General features: G+C 43.4%; 1 protein-coding gene across 1 annotated transcript in view; it reads left to right on the plus strand.

The window, feature by feature from the left end:
• Window positions 1–19,455, plus strand: part of MOSPD2 (motile sperm domain containing 2) — a 501,534-nt gene that overhangs the window by 325,386 nt on the left and 156,693 nt on the right. The gene's annotated exons all lie outside the window — the stretch shown is intronic.

Below are 19,455 nucleotides of genomic sequence, written 5' to 3' on the forward strand. Positions count from 1 at the left end.
GCAGTCCTATGCGTGCACATAATCTTGATGTTCCACATTCTCACCCTCCGATATCTGATATTGATTTCGTCTATCAAAAGCATTTCGTTCATCCTGGCCACGGCCCCTCTCTTCAGCCCTTCCACGATCACCTCCACCATCTCTCGCTCCCGTATAACTGCCCCTCGACCTACCACCTCCTCGACCACGCTGGCTACGTTGTTCACGAAGTACCGGACAATCGTCAGCCCAATGCCCAAACTCTTTACAATACGCACATTGATCCTCCGCTATATCCGTACGGCCATACGATGTATTGCCTCCACCTCGTCTACCTCTATCATTCCCCCTATTTTGTGTTCCACGAACCTGTGCCAACATCACCTTCGTTTTCAATTCTTTCGCTTTTTTATCAACACTTTCTTTAGCCTCCAATTCCTGCCGCTCATAATACTGAGCCATAGTTAACAAAGACGCAGGGGTCGCCGTGGCCCAGGAACTTTCACTCGACTTCAATCGTTTTGCAATCTCCGGTAGGAGATTAGCTACATACTTATCTACAAACAAATGTCTACCCGTATCGTCTGTTAACAATTGACCACTGTAATCGTGAAACGCTTCTTCGAAGCGTGTAAAGAAATCCGAAACCGTTTCATCTGGCTTTTGTTTGCACGAAGCTAACATAGTCCAATTAATTTTTTTAGAAGGGACGAGCGTTTTTAGTTTAATCAAAATAGCCGCCGGGAGGTCTAAAATCAACTGGCATGGCTCGCATGCCGGTTCCCTATCTAAATCAGCTGCATTTATCTCTTTCCATGTTCCCCCAAGTATTGTTTCATCATTATTTTTACGAATTAATCTCCACATATCAGGTGGAAGAATTAACCCAAAAAACAAATCTATATCGACAAGAGTCATCACACAAGACGAAATAGCCCCTTCCACCCCTTCATAGAATGCTGCCGGATTTTTACGAAGGTCAGGTAAAGAATTTTTCAACGCCATAACATCTGCTCTATTCCAAGGCGTATATACCCAGTTATATATAAAATACCCCTTCGCATCCTTTGACATTTTATCATCATCTGTACCTTCCCCTTTTGGCGGAACATACAAAGGTGCGGCTTCACGCATAGGCATAACATGCATTGTAGAACTCTTATCTGAACCCCGGAGGGAACACTCCTTAGATAGTCCAGTAGACTCCGGCCCGGACTCCTTATTCTTTTTCCGCTCGTCCCGCAATCTGGAAGTCTCATCCCGCAGCTGGATGTTGCTTGTAAAAGGCATCGACATCTGAAAGATCAAATACACCTTTTTCCAAATTCTCACGATGAACTGACACAACCTTAGGTTCTAACGTATCCGAATATTGACGGTATGCAGTAACAACTTCATCTGCCAAAGTAGCCAAAAAATACAGTAATTCTTGGTCTGTCCATTTACCCCTTTCAACAACAACTTCAGCCTGAGTAACAAAATTCGTATTCACTTTACGAGCCCAACTACGCAAATTTGCGGATTTCTCCGCAGAAAACCTGACACCGGAGATATCCCTTTTTCCTGGCTTATCCTGTCCTTCGTCATCCGAGTCTGCAGTTGGAGCCGTAGGCGAGACGTACGGAGGCGGTGATCGATCTAGCAATGAAAAATCATGTATTTCATTATTAAGGACAGGATAAAGTGGTCGACGAATAGGGAATTGACCAGTCGTTTGCAATTTACGCTCCCGTTCCTCCCTCTTTCTTTTCCTGAGCCTCCTTTTCCTCAAGCTGTAAAGCCTTATCACGAGCAGCCTTACGCTGCTCTTTGTCCGCCAAGGCAACTTCACGCTTCATACGTTCACGCACCGCTTTCTCCCACATTCGCACACAATCAAACATATTTTGTCTAGACCTTCGTTGAAACAAACATTGCTCCACAAACTGAACATTACGCAAATCGAACGACCCATGTAGTGGCCATTGCAATTCAGGATCTGATTTAGTATATTTATGCCATAGTTTACTATACATTATAGGGGGAAGGCCAAATTTAATATACATCTCGCGGTTTGGTGTTCCTTCTGGGGGAGCCGGCTGTGATTCCGCTAACCTAATCGTGGTACCATTCCCAAGACAGCACATCCCTCGGAGTGTGCTTAAAACAGGCATGTTCAAAAAGTATCACGAAAGCGTGATACCGAAAAAATGGCACTTACAGTACTTCACACAAATGTGCCGCTCAGAGAGAAAAAAACAAAATTAGAGAAACATCTCTACATGCCTGCCTATGTGAAGTGCACTACACATATAAATTCAAAGTTCACAAATTCACAAATGTTAGCTAACTCAAATCAAAATCATAGGTCATAGAACTTCGGCAAGCGTCCGAGGACAACCTTACCGATCACAAATCATAGAACTTCAGTAAGCGTCCGCAGACTACCTTACCGATCACAAATCTTACCCAAAGTCTCAAAGGTCCAGATTCCAACTGCCAAGGTCTTTTAATCGAATCAGCCAAACGGCACTTTATCCAGCAACGCAGACGATCAAGAACTCAGTCGGAGACCGGCGCCACCTGGAAGGTCAGATCAGAAGGAAAGGAAGAAACACCGCGGGTGCCAAGACTCGGGTCACTCAGTGGCAGCGTACGCGTCCATGGCGAGTTTCCAATCCTTCGTCACGACCTCTCCTTCGGGCATCCGAGTCGCCGATGAGTCCCTTCGTGGTCGCCAATTTGTAGTATCGGGTTCCCAAGGCCTACATGCTCCAAAGATAACCCACTTACATTGAAAGAACTGTTGGCACGGAAGCTGAAAAATTCAAAGAACAAGTTTATTAAGACCCCATGGGGTGGTGGTACATTCCTACAGCACCCTTCGGTAATGCAAGAAGTATCACACCGAACTTCGGTGTGACCCGTTCTTTTATCAATTTGCAGGTAATAAAAGATAGGCGGTACAGAGTTACAGAGCGTTATGTACATATATGGTCATTTTGTGGAACACAGCCAGCTCATTGGAGGGGTTACAACCCCGCTGGTCAGTTTGGCGGCACATTCCTGAAGGACGACTGGTCAGTGGGGACTGCGCATGCACAGGCTTGACCATTACTAAAAATAGCCTGTTGCTGGGCAAACTCAAGTGGTCAGTGGCACGGACAACGGACTAAAGGTCACGCTAGCCACGAGGCCGCTCATGATCTAAGATGGCCGCCGTAACACACAAGATGGCGCTTCCAAATATAGGTAAGTTAAGCGGGGGAAACGTGTAGCACAGCTAAGCGCTAACCCGGCCATTGTCAAATTACGACAGGTGGAGCTGAGACCTTTAGAGGAGCTCTGCACAGAGAAAACGTTAAACTACATAATGCATTGTCCCAGAATGCTGTTGAGGAGTGTTGGGATTGGTGTGGAGTGATGATGCTGTATCCTAGGATTCGATCTGGTGCCTAGCATCTAGAACTTTCCACCAATACTTCTACGCCCGTGCACAAGGGAGAGACAGAGCTCAACACCCCAGGACCTGGAAGGGGACACCACCAGAATCATGGGCAGCTAGAAGGGCAAGCCCTCTGATAAACTAAGGACTCTTTCTGCAGCTTGGACTCTTTGGACAAGATGGATCTCTCAATGGCCAGTGATGCTGGCCCTCCATGGCGAGTGACACTGGCCCTCTTACACCCCCAGAGGACCAGTTGTGGGAATATTTTGGGTCTGCTGCAACCCCAGATGCTCTGCAAGACGGCCATGAGGCCATGGGGTCTGCAGATGTCAAAGCAGAGGAGAATGCTACAGCAGGGAGCCAGTGAAATCCACTCCCCACAGAATGCACCCTTTGGAGGCCTGTGGACACTGTTCTTGGTGGCCAGAGCCCACCACCAGGAGCATAATTATCCCAAGATCATCAAAAGTGACCCAGTGAGGGGCGAGATGCAACTTTTTAAAGGATTTGACCGTTGACCCATGGAACGAAACAGAGCATGTGGTTCTACAGTGCATCTTAAAGAAATACCTTCAGGGTGGCCCAGTGCCCTGTACAAAATTACTTATTTGTGCCCAGGGAAGGGGCTTACATCGGGTCCTCTCCTGAGATTCATTCATGACCCAGGGACCCCAGCCCCAACCATATGATGGGTCCTGGGGACCTAGCAGCCAAAAAGTAAAAGGCGGGGTGTGGCCTCACATCTTGCACAACCAAACCCAATTTCTTACTACTGTGATTTTCTGAACTGTTTGTAAAGCATGTTTCCAGTGTTTGTGTCGAGCTTTATTGCCACCACATATGTGGCATGGTACCAGACTCTTCACATGCACTCAGTATTGCTTTGAGGACCCAAATATGGCTCTCAATCCCAGTGGGGTGAAGCACCGTTTCAATAAAATATTTTAAGAATGTATATTCTGTGCTTATTGATGATCCTGAGAATCTGCACCTTATTATTGCCAAATAGATCTTCAGGTATTTTAGCTTCTAGGGCTATCTCACAATTTGCCATATACTTTTTGTAGAAAGCTGTAAACACAAAGAAATGGACAGTGGACCAGACAAGCCAGAAACAGCACCAACCTCTAAATATATATAGCGCAATCAGTAATAAACAAAATATGAATTCAGTGTGCCAGCTCCAAGGTTTCCCCCTGTCCAAGGGCACCACTCTCACAACCGAGTAAATTACAATTGTCCTAAAATTTGGTCTGGCACCACAAGCAAAATTGAATAAAATCAGGTCATATCTCTCAAAGTCCTTATTGAAGTGCAGAGTCTTGATACTTGTTCAATTGCTTTTATTTACTTATGTTTATATACCACAATCAGCCGACGCGTTTCGTTCTGTACAACAGAACTTCTTCAGGGCTGTAAGGTTAAAACATACATAGAGTCAAATTGTAACACAAATATAAAAACATATACAGAAATACATACAAGTACAAATACAACCATAAATGTACATATAAAAATCCATCAAAAACACATAATTTTAATTTTTCATTGGCTTTTTTGAGGGCCATGGCCTCACTACAAATATACACATATATTAGTCTAAAAATACCATTGACCAAAGACTCTTATGACCTGTTATATCAATATCAATCTCAAGAAAGTTCCGACCATATATCCAAAATGTTTTTCCTTATCCCTGATCCCAGAGCAGAATTATAATACCAATCCTCAATCTATGGAGAAACATGTGGAAGAAACTTACAGGTCTTATTTTCATTCACCATATGTCGGTAGCTCGTTGATATAATGTTATCCTGTCTATTCAAAAATCGGGCGGGTCCTGGAAATATTCAGAGTATAATGCACTAGGCGTAAGTCTCACCTATTTTATTCGGGCAACTGAAAGAGAAAAAATGAATGGAGGTGTCTCAATACATGTGCACACAAACCAATGTGTGCACAAAACTATGGGGAAACAGGAGAACCAAGTCAAAGAGACCATCTGAAAACTAGTTGCATTCATCAACCACCAAGCTACATATACGGGCTTTTGCGGCAACGCAACATCAATAACAAATCTGTATGAATAACGGCTTACCTGAAGTATTTTATGTCTTCTTCAAGTGTATATTCCTTATAATCCAGTAATATCCATCGCAGATATGATAATCCAAAACCCAATATTGCACAAGCAATAGTCAATAGCCTGTATAGATTAAGAGTAACCTCATTAGCCCTGTGTATAAATATCTGCAACAGGACAACTTCAACATCAAAAACATATGCTGAAGCCTACCTGGAGTATTTTATGTCATCCTCCCAAGTATATATTTCGTAGAATCCAAAAGTATATTTACAAGATATGATAATCCAAATCACAATATTTCGCAAAGAATGGTCAATAACCTGTGTAAAAGTAAAAGTATCCTTATTAACCACACATCTGAAGCTCCCCTAAGAATATCAATCCTGCTCCCCCATAGTGAAGAAAAACCGTGTCATTATTTAATACACCCATAGAGGGTATAGCGAGTATGGAAACTAAAACGATTACCAAGATATCATACCCAATTGTGTTTCAATATAAAAAACATATACCCTCTATTGTGCACTCTTAACTTGACAAGAGTCATGTTCACATAAAGGCCACAATCTTTACATTATGTACCTTCCAGGTGATTATGAAGAATTTAGTTTATAGCCGGTAGTAGCTAAGCCTTCACTAAAGTCTTAACCATCAACAAACTTGATCAATAAAGCGTAGCACACATAGAAACCTATATATCCTATCTTACCAGAAACCGCAGGCCATATACGCCCCCGCCCAGGTCACCGTAACAATCCAAAAAGCACCCGCCAGCGCTACAAGCGCGAGAATGACATCCGCCATACTTATCGCGCCGCGTCCTGCCCCTGCGTAACGTGCGTCACAAGCTGCTCGTGTTGCAGGAGGCATATCTCTTACATCGGTACAAGAGTACCAACGGACCGGCCATCTTGGTCTGTTCTTCCTTATTTAAGTGTATTAATGGCCATCAGAGAGGTGAACGGGATAGCAATAGTCAGACACAAGATGAAAGACATAATTTGTGTTGTAAGGAAAACATATAAATTAACCATTATTGTGCTCGTATATAAAACAAGGCACTTTCTGTATGTTGGAAAGGAGATGTTAAAACCAGGCAAAGAAAAAGATCACAGAGCAAATAATTACAAAAATAAATAAAAACGACATCAGCAGATAGAACCCTCTTGAGTGGCCCAATATTGGTATAGTAGATAAAATAAACTACCCTCATGAGCCATTAACTTTGTTATATACGCACCCGACCACATCGATAATGCACGTCGTTATGTGCGTGTTTTATTAATTCCAAAATCCAAAAAGCGCTCTCAATGTAACAATAGGCCACCGTATTAGCCTGTGTTTGTATCCCATGTATCACTAAATATTGATAAATTAAGAAGTACGAAAAGAAGAATATCAACAAATTTCATTGGCGGAAAGAGAATACTCTTATCCAAGTCCAACGCTACAGCTAGCTAGAATCACCCGTCTCAACCAATTTGTCAAAAGGTCATATATCAAGCTGATTAATAAGTGAGAAAGTATATATTTTTGAAGAGATTTAATTATCAATATAAGAAGAGTCCAAAAAATGCAAGTAAAGAGATAGATATCAACATTGCAATCAGTAATCCGCAAGATGTATAAAGATATGTAAACAATGTGTATACACCTAATGGTTGTATTGAGCCCAATACACCATACCAATTCAACAAAGAGACAGAATGGCTGTTACAAGATAAAAATGCAACAACAGCCAAATAGCCCAAACAAGAGCGTCACATAATAGTAATCGTTAGATGATCATTCTGGTCATTAACGCTACAGTACCCCAAGGAGTCAGCGCCATAGGAAAAGAGGCAGAAAAGAGGGCCATAATCGAACTAGACACCATTTAAAGAAAGTAATGCATTTCATCATCAGTGTTATGCCCCATTTCTATACATCTCAAGCGACAAATCCACATTGCCTCCCTTTTTCGGAGGGCAAGCTCCCTATTTCCACCACGTGGGTGTGGCGAAATATGGTCAATGCCATGGAACCATATTTCATTGTCACTTATATGATTTTGCCGCATATGGTAAGTCATTGGGTATTTTAAATCGTATTTCTTAAGTGCTCGGACGTGTTCCTGTATCATCAATTTAAGCGGCCGGACTGTACTACCCACATATATTCTGTTACAACCACAACCTATTATGTAAACCACATAATTAGTATTGCATTTTATGAAGTATCTTATTTCATTTTTCTTGGGTGTATTGTATTTGAAATTCTTTATTTTATTCTTACCATAAGAGCTATTCCGTCTCTTTGTTGAATTGGTATGGTGTATTGGGCTCAATACAACCATTCGGTGTATACACATTTTTTACATATCTTTATACATCTTGCGGATTACTGATTGCAATGTTGATATCTAGCTCTTTACTTGCATTTTTTGGACTGTTCTTATATTGATAATTAAATCTCTTTGAAAATATATACTTTCTCACTTATTCATCAGCTTGATATATGACCTTTTGACAAATTGGTTGAGACGGGTGATTCTAGCTAGATGTAGTGTTGGACTTGGATAAGAGTATTCTCTTTCCGTCAATGAAATGTCGATATTCTTCTTTTTGTGCTTCTTACTTAATCAATATTTAGTGATACATGGGATACAAACACAGGCTAACATGGTGCCCTATTGTTACATCGAGAGCGCTTTTTGGTTTTTGGAATTAATAAAACACGCACATCCTGACGTGCCTTATCGATGTGGTCGAGTGCGTATATAACAAAGTTAATGGCTCATGAGGGTAGTTTATTTGATCTACTATACCAATATTGTGCCACTCAAGACGGTTCTATCTGCTGATGTCTTTATTTATTTTTGTAATTATTTGCTCTGTGATCTTTTTCTTTGCCTGGTTTTAACATCTCCTTTCCAACATACAGAAAGTGCCTTGTTTTATATACGAGCGCAATAATGGTTAATTGATACGTTGTCCCTGCAACACAAATTATGCCTTTCATCTTGTGTCTGACTATTCCTATCCCGTTCACCTCTCTGATGGCCATTAATACACCTAAATAAGAAAGAACGGACCAAGAGGGCCGGTCTGTTGGTACTCTTGTACCGATGTAAGAGATATGCCTCCTGCAACACGAGCGGCTTGTGACTCGCATTACGCAGGGGCAGGACGCGGCGCGATAAGTATGGCGGATGTCGTCCTCGCGGTCGTAGCTTTGGCGGGTGCTTTTCGGATTGTTACGGTGACCTGCGCTGGGGCTTATACGGCCTGCGGTTTCTGGTAAGATAGGATATATAGGTTTCTATGTGTGCTATGCTTTATTGATCAAGTTTGTTGAAGGTTAAGACTTTAGTGAAGGCTTAGCTACTACCTGCTATAAAATAAATTCTTCATAATCACCTGGAAGGTACATAGTGTAAAGATTGTGGCCTTTATGTGACATGACTCTTGTCGAGTTAGAGTGCACAATAGAGGGTATATGTTTTTTATATTAAAACACAATTGGGTATGATATCTTGGTAATCGTTTTAGTTTCCATACTCGCTATACCCCCTATGGGTGTATTAAATAATGACGCAGTTTTTCTTCACTATGGGGGAGCAGGATTGATATTCTTAGGGGAACTTCAGATGTGTGGTTAATAAGGATACTTTTACTTTTGCACAGGTTATTGACCATTCTTTGCGAAATATTATGATTTGGATTATCATATCTTGAAAATATACTTTTGGATTCTACGAAATATATACTTGGAGGATGACAAAAAATACTCCAGGTAGGCTTCAGCATATGTTTTTGATGTTGAAGTTGTCCTGTTGCAGATATTTATACACGGGGCTAATGAGGTTACTCTTAATCTATACAGGCTATTGACTATTGCTTGTGAAATATTGGGACTTGGATTATCATATCTTAGATAGATATTACTGGATTATAAGGAATATACACTTGAAGGAAGACATAAAATACTTCAGGTAGGCTGTTGTTCATACAGATTTGGTATTAATGTTGCGTCGCCGCAGAAGCCCGTATATGTAGCTTGGTGGTTGATGAATGCAACTAGTTATCAGATGGTCTCTTTGACTTGGTTCGCCTGTTTCCCCATAGTTTTGTGCACACATTGGTTTGTGTGCACATCTATTGAGACACCTCCGTTGATTTTTTCTCTTTCATTTTCCCGAATAAAATCGGTGAGACTTATGCCTAGTACATTATACTCTGAATATTTCCAGGACCTGCCCGATTTTTGAACAGACAAGATAACATTATATCAACGAGCTACCGACATATGGTGAATGAAAATAAGAACGGTATGTTTCTTCCACATGTTTCTCCATAGAATGAGGATTGGTATTATAATTCTGCTCTGGGATCAGGGATAAGGAATAACATTTGGGATCTATGGTAGGAACTTTCTTGAGATTGATATTGATATCACAGGTCATAGGAGTCTTTTTCAATGGTATTTTTAGACTAATATATGTGTATATTTGTAGCGAGATCATGGCCCTCAAAAAAGCCAATGAAAAAGTAAAATGTGTTTTTGATGGATTTGTATATGTATATTTATGGTTGTATTTGTACTTGTATGTATTTCTCTATATGTTTTTATATTTTTGTTACATTTTGTCTCTATATATGTTTTAACCTTACAGCTCTTAAGACGTTCTGTTGTACAGAACGAAATGCGTCAGCTGATTGTGGTATATAAACATAAGAAAATAAAAGCAATTGAACAAGTATCAAGACTCTGCACTTCAATAAGGACTTTGAGAGATATAACCTGATTTGATTCATTTTTGATTGTGGTGCCAGACCAAATTTTTGGATGATTTTTGTAGAAAGCTGGCTTAGTATAATGTGCCCACATATTTAAGTGAGCACCATGCACTAATCCAGACAACCCTTTGTGTGATTTTAATAGTCTTAGACAACCATAGAGAGCTGTAAGTGGTCGCTGTGGAGAGCAGCCTTCAAGCTTAGTCCAAAAGGAGTGTAAAGCAACTTGTTTTTCTAGAATTAATCATATAGTGTAGGTTTAACGAAAAAGAACCACACAATGTAGTTACAAAAATAGTTATATTTATAATACATACTCACACATTGGTATATCTCCTACCCAGAGATATCAACACAATACACACAATATTTCAAAAGTAGAACAGGTAAGTAGCGCAAATACACAGTGATATCCAGAGGGAGGCCAAACCATATACTAAAAGTGGAATGTGAACTGTGGCCGAAGTCGAGACTTGGACCAGAAGACTCAGAAGTGCAGGAGACCCAAGAAACCACCCGATGTAAGTACCTAGGAACCCCACGGATTCTGTGTACAGAGTTGAAACACAGCCGAGTACTCAATGCATCTCAATGGGAAAGTCACAGTTGCAGTTTGCAATAAGGACCCTTCCCAGTGGACCCTGAAGAAACCCCGTGGAAGATGGAAGGTTGGAGAGTCACCCCACCCATGGATTCCCCAGGAAACAGGATACCTACATCAGTGAAGCCGGGTGCATAGGTGCGAAGTGATGTCAGAAACCGTTGTAGACCACAGTGGAGGACTTCAGTAAAGATGCCGCTGGCAAAGAAGGTGAACGAGTCGGGTGGAATCCGAGGATGGATTCTTGAAGAGGATTACCCGCAAGCATAGGGTACAGTGTCTATGCCACTCTGGAGTGATCAGGAGGCACCAAAGACCGATGACAGAAGATGCAGGAGAATTGACGATGACCTTGTCACTACAGCTGTGAGGACCAGGCAATGCTGTGGAAGACAAGGAGCCGTTCACGAGCTGTCCCACATTGGAAGTCGAGAACCAGAGGTTCAGCGTCCGGCGGGAGCACCCACAAGCCTTGGCAGCAGCAACAGATGTGGTAAACAAGAAGGTGTAGTGACGGGACCAGCAAGGTCCAAGAGACTCACCAAGTGCAGGAGAGCTAGAGCAGGCCCTGAGCAAGCAGGGAAATCCCCTGAGGCCAAAGAAGACTCTAGAGGACCCTCAGGCCGAAGGCACAGGAGTCTCAAAAGGACCTCGAGCAGCTCACCAATGATGCAGGCCCACGGTGCTGAGAATGTGGTCGCAAAAGGACCTTGAGCAGCTCACCAATGATGCAGGCCCCCGATGCTGATAATGTGGTGAGGACGAAGACCTTGGTAGGAAGAGATGCTGGAGGCTGGAGCTTCTTGTGGCCCGAGGATCTTTGGAGGACAGAGTCAACAAGCCTTGGCATTGGCAAGTCGACGTGGTGCACAAGGGTTCAGTTCCGATGAGGGACTCTGGCCTGAAACTTGCCGAGAAGACAGTGCAGAAATTGAGGGACTTGTAGAGCCACCCCCTGTGTTACTGAGCCTTCCGAAGTCCGTGGGACGTGAGGAACAGCAGACCAGTCAGCATAGTTGCGGTTCCTGCAGATGCAAGGGAGTAACTTCTTCACTCCAATGGGGATTAGTTTGGGTGTCTTAAATGCCCACAGGCCTGGAGTAGAACTTGGACGAAGCACAGATGCAAAAAAGGACGACGAGACCAGAAGCAGCAGAAGTCTTCCTTGGTGCAGTCTCGGTTCTAGGCGAAGTCCAAGGTGCCCAGACTGTTGAAGTTGAAGTGGTTTCGGATCTGAATCTGAAAGATTCAGGATCCTTCCGAGAGAACGGGTTGGGCAGGATACTCCAATGTTCTTTGTCCAGTTTTGCTTCAGAGCGGGAGCCAAAAGAACTGGTTCCAACAGGACTATGCAAGGCACCAAATGAGCCCTTCAAAGCAGCCTGGTGATACTTGCAAGCACCCCTGAAATGAAATACCAGCATTTGCAAAGCACACAGCTACCTCTGGAGAGGTGTCCTGGTGCTGGGAGCCCTCTGGAAGATTAATCAAGCTATTGCTCAGTCACATGGTGCTGGGCTAACCTGCTGCCGGCTCCGGAGATCAAACTGTGAACCCTGTAGTCAGGAGTCAGGCACCCTGGCCGCTGAGCCACACCTCTTCCACATCAGAGCCAAATATCCTAAGCCCTACCCCAGCCCAATGAACTGTCATGTCTGAGAGGGGGGTCATACCACCCTGTGACAGGAAACTTATTGTTCTACCTTCCTGAGCTCAGCTCAGCAGCAGGAGGGAAGAATCGTATCTGTGGTCGGCAGCAGCACCAGCTTGCTGTTATGCCCTGAAAGGCTGGTACCGGGAATACATCCAACACTGGAATCGTGCTGGGTTAGAATTCCAACATGTTTGATACCGAACATGACTGATTTTGGTGCAGCCACTACATACCTACTAGAGGACAGAGGAAAAGTTATCAACAAGGGTTTCCCAACTTGTTTTACTCCTTAAGAGTATAGCTAACTACACATTTTTCTCCATGTTTGAAAGTTTTAAATATGCTCTGTCGTTTTTATAGCAACTGCAAGGATATTTCCCTGGGGGCAATTTTCAAAACTTTAAGATTGGAACTTGTACATCCCATAACTAATGGTACTGTAGAATGGCTTTGTCACAGCAGGCTTTGTGTTAAACTTGTGTGAGGTAGGAATGTAGAACCCCTGACCGGAGTCTACATTCCTACGAATGCAGTGGGGATTCGACAAAGGGCAGCTGGAGATGGGCTGGCAGGAAAAGAACTGCCAGCGGTCGTAAGGGGAGTCCTGTACATGAATAAACCTGTTCATGAACTTACCTGTTGTGTCGACTCTTTATCTGGCTACAAGTCTTTACAGTGAAGAGTTGGAAACTGCCCTCCAGCCGTTTTTAGGTCGAGCTTGGTCAGCGCATGCGCTGCTCTGCGAGCCATGCTGTATTGGAGTATGGACTTGAAGCCCCGCCCACTCGCCCATATTTGTCAATTGCTTGTATCATTGTTCTTCATAAATGTTGGCTTCTGATTCGTTAATAGGCTTTTTAGTCCTTCCTTAGTATCGCCTTGTCTTCATTTGTAACCTCTCATGAGGACTGGCCCTTTTACTTTTGTGTTTCTACATTACGAGCAAGCACTACTTTCTTTAATGGTTTCTTCTACTGCAGGCACTGCATACTTTCCTACAGCATTCAGCATTTTATGTGCACTTTCATGGGGGGCTTTTACAAAAAAAAGCTGTTTGTCAACTTGACAAACAAATACTTTTTTAGGTAAAAGCGCCCCATACCATGTTTTCACTAAAATAGAAGCCATGGACCTTTCTTTAGACACGGCTCGCCTAAAGAAAGGGACGTGGCCTCTATTAACGTGAAAGCGCAGCATGGGTTGCTTGTAAACAAGCATTTGAAATCCATTAAGTCTCTTATTTTAGAAACAATGACCAATTGGTATTGTAAATGACAATGCATTTTATTATTGCAGGTTTTTTTAAACACAAATAAAGGGCATTGTCATTTACAATGCCATTAGCCTAAAAATCTCGATTTGGGAGACTGGAACAACAGTGGCCTCCTTCCAGGTTGTTGGGATGGGGCCCATCACCTCTGCTTTAAAAACATTGGTCAGCGGGGGTGCCCAAAGGTTGGCATTACTTTTAAACCGGTCTAGTGGAACCCCATCGGGGCCTGGGGCTTTCAAACAGATTCTCTTTGCTAAAGCCTTCTCAACCACTGTGAGGGATGCACTTAATTTGGAGGCCAAAGTTAAATCTAGTGGCAAATCCCCTCCTTTCTCCACTAATGGGAAACAATTTGCATTAAATATGGCCGAATAATGGGATTCCCAAGCTTTCCCCAGAATCAGTGAATCCACGCACATAACCTTGTTTCAGATTAGAGGGCAATTAACGACGCCCCAGAAACTTTTAGTGTCTGAGTGCACTGGCTCTCGCCAGATCTTCCCAGGCTAATCTCCTCAATTCTTATTTCCTTTCATTGATGGTGCTTTTATAAGCCTGTCTTGCACTTTTAATTTGGATTCTGTCACTGGGGTTAGCATGGAGGGGCATTTTAAGGTTCTCTTTAGCTCCAGAGCACTCATTGTCAAAGCACTGTATCTCCTGGGGTTCTCTTCTCTGTACTGATCTGGTTAGGCTTTTAGCTACATCTACACAGATTAATTCAAAATCCTGAACAACCTCATTGGGGGGAGTCATGTTGGAAGCGTCTCATAATAGGGTTTAAATTTGTCTTGACGGTTTTCTCCTCCAATTGAGTAGGGTTTATTTTGCCCCATTTTAATCTTATCCCTTTATTGAGATTGTTGGACTTAGCCCTTTTACAGAGGCATCCCTGGACTGTTTGCCTTCCTCCTATCCTTTTTTCTGACATAGTGTTGGTGGTTTTAGGACTATGGGCACTTTAGCACTGCTGTTCAGTGTAAAGTGTGAGGGCTCTCTGTGATAAACATGGTAAGATTGGTCTACACCCGTTTGGCTTATTTAATTTACCTGTCAGTCCCTTGTAAAGCGGTATCTCGTATACCGGGGGCCGGTAAATTTAATGCTACTGGTGGGCTTGCAGCGCTGATAGCGCTACCCACCAAGGGAGCCTTGCAAACCTGTCTCAGGCCTCTGCCATTGCAGGGCCTGTGCGCACAGTGTTACTGCCGCTGCGAAGTGACACCTAAAGTGTGTGCCATGTCTGTGACCCCCCTTTTACTGCATACCAGTCACCCCTAAGGTATGCCCTAGCTAGCCCCATGGGCATGGTGCATTGTAGGTGAAAGGTAGGACATGTACCTTACCTGCCTGGGCAGCTGCACTGAGGAGGAACTTTTGTTTTGCCATAGAGGAAGGTGGGTGGTTGAACCCCCCCCCCCCCCCCCCCCCCCATGCCCCCAGCACATTGCGCGCAGTGACTTCGCTGCTAAGGCAGCCAAAGGGCCAGTTGAAGGTCCTAATTGTACGCCCTGACATTTTGGACAAATGCATTTAAGCACCACAGAAGGCCAGTTGGCCTGGGTTCAGCTTTATGGCATTGATAGTGCGCAAGACCCTAAGGTGATGCATGCACCTGGGGAGTGTCACTAAGGTGCCCTACTAATTGGGAGTTATTGCATAATGTGTTTATGCTTGTAATGCTTATTGCATAATGTGTTCATGCTTGTGATGCCTATTGCTTAAGGTGTTTATGCCTACAAAGGTTATGTAATGGGATTATGCTTATGAGTTCTATGCCTTATACTAATATGATATAATGCTAAGGTCATTATTGTGCCAGTAGTTACTGGTTGTGTTTTACAATTTCTACTTGAGCTTTCTGGAGGTTCTGACAGTGGCCCGATTGGCCCAGTCCTGTGTATATAATCCCCTGTAAATATTAATTAGTGCCAGTTGGCACAGTGTTTATGTGTGATTATAATTCTTATGTGTTTTGGATAATACAAAGGCTATTTTTTATATAACCTTGTGTGAAGTTTCTTTTGTGGTGTGTTGCTGCAGTGTGTGTGTGTTACGCAAGTGCTTTACACATTGCCTCTGGGATAAGCCTGACTACTCGTGCCAAACTACCAAGGGGGTGAGCAGGGGTTATCTTCAGCGTGTAACTCCCTTGCACGGACTAGAGTGGTGGTTTGTGCCTGGCTTAGGTGCATGCCCTAGCCAACCTGAAATCCCATTTCTAACAGTGATTATAGGCAATAGGGCAACCTGCACCTTTCCACCTCGAAGTTGCCAACACGCGGTGAAAACTTTCTGGAGATGAACATAAAATCAATAAAACTTTACCTACCTCCTCTCACATAAGTAGGACACTGTAGGAAGGGGCTACTGATCAAATTATTATTAAGGCTCAGGCCATTTTCAATAATAATGGAGTTTAGAACCTCGCCCTTTGGTGTGTGGATAAAATGCAGCTCGGGTTGACCCTCTAAGACCAGTAGCCAAAAGACTCGTTTGGTGCTATACGGACAGGTGGTACAGTTTAAATCCCGCACCCAGAAGATGCATAAGGGCTGCAACTTCCTCGCAAAATTATTGATCTCCTCCTGTAGGGCTTCAATAACATGACAGCTATTTTGGTCGAAGATGTTACAGTACCAATTAACCAGTAGTAACTTAACCCAAATCAAGTTGGAAATCCAGATTAGTTTGTACCAGGGTGTGGTGTTTGCAAAAAGGGCTTGAATGGACCCATATTTACCTGAAATTAGTATCACCAGCCTTCCATTTGCCCTCCCTGCCTTTGAAGGTGTTGCATTGACGGTGAAGGAACAATAACCGTCCAACTCAATGTTGACCTTATGCCTTGTTTCCTGGAGATAGATGATATCAAAGCCCCTCATATACTCTAACCATACCTCATAAAACACTTTTGGATGGATATCTGTGATGTTCCAGGATATCATTTTAAATGGAAGAGTGGTGTGTCCCTGGTTCAAAGGAATCCACCTGTGTACAGTTAGTGGCAGGCATGGTGAACGGGGTTACTAGGCCAAACCCCTCCCTTCCATGATTATAATTGAGGATTGAAATAGGGAACTGGAAACAGGTTTCAAATGTATCTATATTGTTACTAGTACTGATGGAGTTTTTCAAAATTGGACCAGATGAATTTGCAAACGGCCTACTACCAATGTCAACTGCATATGAGTCTCTCCCTAGGTTCACACGTTGTGGACTCGTTATTTTCAATTCAGCTTGGCTACCGATTCGCACAGTAGTCAGTCGATTTCTGTCAAGCCAGAGAGAGCATCAAAGAAGTTAGGGTGAATAAATGGAGAAGGCTGGAGGGGGAGGTTTCTATTCGGACCTAGTTACGAGGGCTGTTGTCGGGATAGAAAACAACCCAATGGACGAGCCTTCACCAGTTCAGTAGGTGAATCTGGGATTCTTTAAAGCAAAATGCGCTCGCCTAGCATTATTAAAATTGAGCACTACACAATCCCCTTCCACACATTTAACTGTGTAACCCAACCAGCTCACCTGCCTTGCCGTGATATGTTCAGGCCTGTTTGTCTGTGATGGAATTTTCCTGGAGCACCAATGTGCGGATTCAGTTATGAGGCTCAGAGAACTTTCTTGTTGACTGGGGGTGGGGAGTTGAGGAACCCCTGTCAAGATCAGTGCAAACGGTGTGCAATCGGGGTAAGTTTACGGTGTTATTTGCCCACCCGCCCAGTTAGGAGACCATGCACTGGGCCAATTGTATCTGTTTTTGGTGACAGTCCCCCCCCCCCACTAGTTTTATCAAGTATTTCTGGACACATTGTTCTATTCAGTTTATCTGATATGCAGATATGTGCTGGTGCCATCTGTGCTACTTCTGTACATTGCATGTATGCTTGTGCCTCTCACTCTGCCGGCTGGCACTGTACCTGTCCACACTCTTCAAGAAGCTGAAGTACTGAGAGTGGGCCTTCACAAGTACATTTAATTTTCTTGCCAATATTACCATATAATGGTGTCCATTTTCCCTAGTTTCTTCTTACCACCACTTATATGTTCTTCTCTCTTACATAGTACAGAAAGTGTGAGATTGAAGTTTTTCCTAGTTTCAAAGTATGGGAAACTCTTCTCCCTCTCGTTGTCTGTTCTTTGTCCGTGTATTTTAACATCTATGGGGAGCATGCATCTTTGACTACCTTGCAGTCACTCGGTGTGCTCTTTAATCAATAACGCAGGAGGAAACGTATTTGTGTCAATCTAGTCCTTGAACCACTCCTCAGGAAGCAGTCAGTGCTGCTTCCCCTTGGCTCAGGCACCGAAATGACTCTGCTAGGCAACCATTTGGTGTCTTCAGTTCTGATTTCCAGTTAGCTTGCTCTCTGTTTTAGTGTTTTGTAATGTTGTTCCTTCATGCTTACGACTCTTAAACTAAGATCTTATGCATGTACAGGTGAATCACAAAGGCTTCCGCACTTGATGATCATATTGCAGTTTGCAGCAATTCTTTTGTGTCTGTATTTGCCTTAAACTAGTCTGCCACCTAGGTCTCAGTTTGTGGCCAATTCTTTTCCTTCATCATTGACCGGTTGATACTTTCTTCTGCTCATCTTATATTTTGAGCCAATGTATCTATTTACGATTCAGAAAAGGGGGTGGTGATGAACAGAGTGTCTGAATTAAGCAGACCACTCTTACCCAGTCCAAAGATCAGGGCTTGATCCATCACCGTTATTTAGCTCACTGCACCATCCCAGCTCAGAACCTGGCTATATGCAAATCAGTCTGTCCCTGGCTCAGTGCATCATGGGAACAGGGCAGACCAAACTACCAAGCCAATTCTTCACCAGAAAGGAGACAAGCTTCCGGGGACCGGTTTCTGGCATTTCAGCCGTCGTCGGCCCGGCTTGCTTGAATCCTGATGGTGCAGTGAGCAAGGGACTCATGTCTGAGTATACCCTGCCACACCTATAGTGGCCAAAAACGATTCAGAAAAGGGGGTGGTGATGAACAGAGTGTCTGCATTAAGCAGACCACTCTTACCCAGTCCAAATATAGCCAGGTTCTGAGCTGGGATGGTGCAGTGAGCTAAAAAAACGGTGTTGGATCTAGCCCTGATCTCTTGACTGGGTGAGAGTATTCTGCTTAATTCAGAAACTCTGTCCATCACCACCCCTTGTTGTTAAATATTTTGTCCACCCTAAGCGTGGAAGGGTATACTCAGATGTGAGTCCCTTGCTCATTGCACCATCAGGATTCAAGCAAGCCGGGCCGACGACGGCTGAAATGCCAGAAACCGGTCCCCGGAAGCTTGTTTCCTTCCCAGTGTAAGAATTGGCTTGGTAGTTTGGTTTGCCCTGTTCCCATCATGCACTGGGACAGGAACAGACTAATTTGCATATAGCCAGGTTCTGAGCTGGGATGGTGCAGTGAGCTAAAAAACGGTGTTGGATCTAGCCCTGATCTCTTGACTGGGTGAGAGTATTCTGCTTGATTCAGAAACTCTGTCCATCACCACCCCTTGTTGTTAAATAATGTATCTATTTAGGCTGCTACAAGGTTGCCTATTCTTTCAAGGTTGTAGCGATGATGGTCTAAAGGGCCACATAGTATATATATCGATTCAAATTCTCGGCTCAATGTATGAAAAACACCATGTGTTAATATATATA

The sequence above is a fragment of the Lissotriton vulgaris genome, chromosome 8 (assembly GCF_964263255.1).
Source record: "Lissotriton vulgaris chromosome 8, aLisVul1.2, whole genome shotgun sequence".
NCBI classification, from domain to species: Eukaryota; Metazoa; Chordata; class Amphibia; order Caudata; family Salamandridae; genus Lissotriton; species Lissotriton vulgaris.